This window comes from Taudactylus pleione, unplaced genomic scaffold (genome assembly GCF_031769625.1).
Source record: "Taudactylus pleione unplaced genomic scaffold, aTauple2 ptg000154l, whole genome shotgun sequence".
Classification (NCBI taxonomy): domain Eukaryota; kingdom Metazoa; phylum Chordata; class Amphibia; order Anura; family Myobatrachidae; genus Taudactylus; species Taudactylus pleione.
In genome coordinates, this window is record NW_028284556.1 from 802430 (window position 1) to 809282 (window position 6853).

Below are 6853 nucleotides of genomic sequence, written 5' to 3' on the forward strand. Positions count from 1 at the left end.
AAACACAGAAAATAATTTTTTTTGGGTTTGGACTGGAGTGTACTTTCGGGGGTTACAGCACCCTTTAACGGTCAAGCCAGCTGGCCCTTTACTTATGACACAGGCGCACGCTTGGCACTACTTTGTTGATGCACGTGCGGCTACTGCGCACACAATTCACAAACACAGAAAATAATTTTTTTTGGGTTTGGACTGGAGTGTACTTTCGGGGGTTACAGCACCCTTTAACGGTCAAGCCAGCCGGCCCTTTACTTATGACACAGGCGCACGCTTGGCACTACTTTGTTGAAGCACGTGCGGCTACTGCGCACACAATTCACAAACACAGAAAATAATTTTTTTTTTGGTTTGCACTGGAGTGTACTTTGGGGGTTACAGCACCCTTTAACGGTCAAGCCAGCCGGCCCTTTACTTATGACACAGGCGCACGCTTGGCACTACTTTGTTGAAGCACGTGCGGCTACTGCGCACACAATTCACAAACACAGAAAATAATTTTTTTTTTGGTTTGGACTGGAGTGTACTTTGGGGGTTACAGCACCCTTTAACGGTCAAGCCAGCCGGCCCTTTACTTATGACACAGGCGCACGCTTGGCACTACTTTGTTGATGCACGTGCGGCTACTGCGCACACAATTCACAAACACAGAAAATAATTTTTTTTTTGGTTTGGACTGGAGTGTACTTTCGGGGGTTACAGCACCCTTAATGGTCAAGCCAGCCGGCCCTTTACTTATGACACAGGTGCACGCTTGGCACTACTTTGTTGATGCACGTGCGGCTACTGCGCACACAATTCACAAACACAGAAAATAATTTTTTTTTTGGTTTGGACTGGAGTGTACTTTCGGGGGTTACAGCACCCTTAACAGTCAAGCCAGCCGGCCCTTTACTTATGACACAGGCGCACGCTTGGCACTACTTTGTTGATGCACGTGCGGCTACTGCGCACACAATTCACAAACACAGAAAATAATTTTTTTTTTGGTCTGGACTGGAGTGTACTTTCGGGGGTTACAGCACCCTTAACGGTCAAGCCAGCCGGCCCTTTACTTATGACACAGGCGCACGCTTGGCACTACTTTGTTGATGCACGTGCGGCTACTGCGCACACAATTCACAAACACAGAAAATATATTATTTTTTTAGCACTTGGGGGGAGCACCCCTGATGGACAGAGCACCCCCTGGACAACACTACAGCACTCCTTTAGGACTGGGACACTGCACAGGACTTTGGAGTGGACACAGCCCCTATGGAGAACTGACTGCACAACACAGTCCAGCCAGCCCCTATGGACTTTGAAGTAGTGGACACAGCCCCTATTAACAACAGCAGCACAGCACAACACAGCCAGCCCCTATGGACTTTGAAGTAGTGGACAACAGCAGCACTACACTACACTACACTACACAGCCCTAACTCCCAGCCTCCCTCTTCACTGTCCACAGCCGAGTGAGAAAATGGCGCCGACGCGGGTACCTTATATAGGATCCAAAACCCGCGAGACTCGGAAGGCGGGATGATGACGTTTTGCCTCGATTTCAGATCCGAGTCAGGCGGGAAAAGTCGAGCCTGACTCGGATCGGACTCGGATCGGGGGGGCTCGGGGGGGTTCGGATTTCAGAAATCCGAACCCGCTCACCCCTAGGTATAACTGATACTATACATTAATGAGATGCACGCACAGCTTTCAATGAGATGGGATGAATTATTCTCTAATGGTGGGGTACTGTGTATATACTGTATGTACTAGTATAATATTTTGAAAAGATGACACATTTTTTATTATTAAAAGCAGCAGCGGGTGGGTGGAGTGAACAAGGATTCGCCCGCTATTGACATTTTACACATTGCCTGCTGTAATTCACAGACGTCACATCACATACACGATAGGTGCAGCTCTTCATATGGCTGTTGTGTCGGCTAGAGGTTAGTTGATCACCTTGCTACAGTGCTTTTCCCGGCGGAAAATCCACACACTTGCGGCACTGTCACCTTTTTCAGCGCTGTGGTGGCTGCTAGCCCTGGGAGTTGCAATGGGATCTCTGGTGTGTGCCCAGTGGAGCCGCTCCATAGCCATGTAGCACCCTGCTAGTCGTGCTGTGCTGTGGCGTATGGGAGACTCATAGTACTGCGCATGCCCAGTGGGTAAGGAGTCACACACAGGGCCTGATTCAGACCCGGACGCAAAACTGTGTTTGTCCGCAGTAGGTACGAGCGTAAATATGTTAAACAAAGTGCTCGCACGTGTGGTCGCTCGTAGCTAGTCTTCCGCCCCATATTTACCCAACCCCTCCTCTAGCTAACGAGCGTCCGAAATAGTGAGCGTTCTACTCATCTTTTGTTGATGGTTGAACTAGCACAAGTAATTTCTGGAAGTAGGCCTGTCATTTTTTGATTGCCTTGTTCCTCGTTCTGCAAACATCCGTGAATTGATTGGTGCCAATCATTACATTAATTTACTTAATTGTTGCTCGAATCTTTTCAATCATGGTTTTTTTTTGTATGTCAATAAACTTTATTGTTTGTTTTGTGTTCCATTTGTTCCGTTGAATCCGTCTGGGTTTTAAAGGACAAACGTTTTTTATTTATTCCAAAGAATGTTGTTGTTTTTTTGTCATAAATAATGAACATATGATAATTAGTTTAATCTGAATTTTGCTTACGCACCTAAATGCATACAGCCAATCATAAGTCCCAATATATTTTTATGGGTTGTTCACATAAATCACACATTAACCATTAGAATTGTTCATGTTATTTCTGAAAGTACATTAACCAATCAGATATTTTTGGTCCCTGTAATAAAACTGTTGTGTGTTAAAAAAAAAACATTGCCATCATGATAGCCAGTGCATTTACACGGCGTGAGTTGCTGGTCCTCACGGAAATTATAGACCAGCACATTACTGATAGGCCACCCCCGTCACCAACCTCCTCAAGCGTCAGGCGTACGCGGAGGTGCGCCGGCGGCTGCGTTCTTTGGGCTTTCACTGGACCATTGGGCAATTGGAACGCCGATGGTCCAATTTGTGCCGCAGGTCACCACGCCTGCTCGAACATCTTCGGATACGGATCCGTCGGCATAAGTGGATATGTTAATGGTTTAATGTCTCTGGCAATCTTATTTGCATATTGTACTTTGCTAATGTAAATTTGCCTTAATGCGTGTGCATGTGTGCAGTATGGCCATGTTTTGTGCTAAATGAGACCTTGTTATTTTAAATTAATTTTGTTTGTTAAAGTGATGTAAAATATATATTTTTTAATAATAATGTTATTTGTAATTAAAAAATGGTAATATTCCAAACTATACATCATATAGGTCAAGAGCGGATACTGAGAAATCGCCGAAGGTGTGCCCGACCCCTCTCCCCAACCCCCAACATGTCTTCCCCTGCCCACTCCTCCCAAATTTCTACACCCTCCCCTGACCTGGCCATCCCTATTTCCCCTCCCTCTCCTGGACCACAATCCCAAATTACCCCTTCCTCCCCTGTCTTACCCATCAACATTTCCACACACTCCCCTGGTCCACTCTCTCATATTTCCACTCCCTCCCCTTGCTCACCATCCCAATTTACCCCTCCTTCTTCACATCTCCATTGGCCTACATCTTCTGATGAGGATCTGGGCCACTCTGCCCCTGTTCCGGAAGCTGCAGGTAATTTGTTTTCCTTTTGTGCAAGTAATTACTGTAAATGTGCCCTATATACATACACTGTGGGATCCTGGAATCCAATCTAAGAACATTCCATAATTTTTTTAATTTTTTGGGGTTATTGTTGCTAAAATTTGTTCACATGGAGGCAGTCACATTTTATTTATTTTTTTAAAAATTAGCGAATCTTTTTTTAAATTAAAATATCTCCCATATTTTTTTATGTGTACATCAAAATGTCTTTATAGTTTAAATCTGTTTAATTGTTTTAAAATTTAAAATATGTAATTTATTCATTGCACATATGACACAGGCCAATACACGACTCTTGTGGATTTTATAAATTTGCTATTACCAACTAAAAGACAACTTGTGTTAGAATTAGTTCAAATGCAAAAGAGATTTTCTAACCACTCTTATCATGTTTTTGTTTTGTTTTTTAAACTAAATTTCAAATTGATACAGTTTTGTTTATTGTTTGAAAGTGGACATTTTGTAGATTAATGTTAACAACGATATTTGACAAATACAATTTGCTTGTTATGGTAACTTGTTCTCTTTGTTAATCATACTGCCCTTTCTTGTAAAATTGTTTGATTATTTTATATTAATACACACATATCTCTTTCAACAGAGCCAAGGATGCGGGATCAAGAAATTGTTGCACAGTTGCAAAATATGCGGGGACATTTGATCCACATTTTAGTCTCTTTAGACCATTTGGTGTCCTTAATGCACCATTATTAATTTTCTTTTTTTTATGTTTAAATGAATAAAATTTTTACAAATTCCTAAATCGCATTCCTTGCCTCACACATTATATACCAAGGGCAATCAATATGCTTGTATGTGTTAAATGTTTTTTTTTTATATTTTTAGCTAATTCAAACAATGTTCCTCAGATAAAATTTTAGTTTTTTTGGGGCAAATATAAGGTATTTTTTTCAAAAATGTCAGAACATACATTCATGGTTTTTTTGGAAAATTTTGGACTAAAAAGAAAAAGGTTGTAATAGTTATTAACTCCATAATGGTTCTCCATAATACCCTTATGTAGTTAATGCATTCTTATATTTTTTTAAAAAATATATGCAAATGTGAATTTATAAGTCAAATTATGTTGTGACAAATTAGGAAACATGTTTTTAAATTTTTAACACAAAAATCTGTGGTCAAAACTTTTCAACAGTTTACACTTGGATACAAATGTCAAAGGTATTGGCCATTTAGCCAGCCTATTTTTAAAAAAAAACAAAAAAAAACACATTTTTAAAAAAAAGAAATTTAACGCACACAAATCAATAATACAGAAGTAATACACACAAACCAAAAAATAAATAAATCAAGAACTGGTTGTAGATGTCACATGCCAACATGTTGTCCCAAATCAGGCAAAAGACACATTTGTCCAGGTGTAAAGTCCAATTTTTGATCATTAGTGTCACAGTCATTTATTTTCAGGGAGTATGCAGGTTGTTGTTTTGTTTAGGAAAAACCAAGAAAAGAACCATTCTAAAAAATAAAACATAGGAAAGTGAACACACATGAATTACCTTCTTCTATATGTTTTCAAAAATCAAAGTAAATTAAAAATTACCTGAAATAACGTAAAACAACTTCATCATGTATGGCCCCCCCAGACACTCTCCTATGACCAACCTCGGGGGGACATCCTCCGGCAAGGTATCCTCTCGCTGCATTGGGACACCACTCCTTATGGCGATGTTATGCAAAATCCCACACAGGACCACAATTTTGGAAACCATAGCCAGCGAATACATTAGGTAATTTGCCTTTCAAGATTACTCTGTATTAATGAAAGAGTGTCTAGGATAATTTTTGGCGGTAAGCAGTAACACCTTAACACCACATCATCAGGCATTCCAAAAAGGGTGACACATGTTCGAAATATCTGGGGCCTTGCATGCCTATGAGGCCTACACCTAGGAGGATGTCCAGGTTGGTTGGGGTCTGGGACCATCACCACTATGAGATGACTAACATCAATCTGAAATGTTATGTAGAATTTTAATGGATTAGATATTTGAGTTTTGAAAAATATACTTATCTTAATTAATTAAAGTCAGATTCTTACAGGGTTGGGTCATCTTGTCGAAAACCTACAGTTTTTAGATGTAAAACAAATTTAAACGATAAAAACAAAACAAGGCAGGCTAAGCACACAAGAACACCACTGCATGCACTACACATATGAGGTTTTGTTTTTGGAGTTACAATTATTCTAATGTTTGACTAACGGACAGACATGAGATTGCCAAACAGTACGCCTCATTGATATTTTTCGCATTATAATACGCTTAAATGACAGACATGAGATCGCCAAACAGTACGCCACATTGATATTTTTCGCATTATAATACGCTTAAATGACAGACATGAGATCGCCAAACAGTACGCCACATTGATATTTTTCGCATTATAATATGCTTAAATGACAGACATGAGATCGCCAAACAGTACGCCACATTGATATTTTTCGCATTATAATATGCTTAAATGACAGACATGAGATCGCCAAACAGTACGCCACATTGATATTTTTCACATTATAATACACTTAAATGACAGACATGAGATTGCAAAATAAACGCAAATTATTTTTAAATAGTTAATAAATTAAATTTATGAAAATTTAAAAAATGAATGTGCAAATACAACGTGTTTTTAGGTTTACCAATCTGCACAAGCTGATCGCAACCAAAATATATTATAATGTAGAAAAAAAAAATTAAAAAATATAAAAAAGAACTTACCACACCCAGACAAAAGCACAAAAAAAGGGGTTCCAAAAACGATATGAAGAAAATCAACACACTAAATGTAAACAAAGTAAAAACATCAATTAAAAATTATTCTTTGACAATTATAGAAAAAGAAAAAAGGTTAAAAAAAAAACTTACCTTCAAAATAATATATTAGTTTTGCTCACAAAACAAAAAAACAAAAAAACCAACTCCAACCACGACACTCCAACCACGACACTCCAACCAACAACCCACACCTAAATGAGGAAACCAATAACCCTTAAATAGCCTATTTTCCCGCACAAATCAATGACGCACAATAGCCGCGCACAAAGCATGATGCGGCCGCATAATGCACACGTATCTATAAATGACAGTCGAAAATTGTCAGCTCAATTCTGGTGTAACAACATGTCCACCGAACA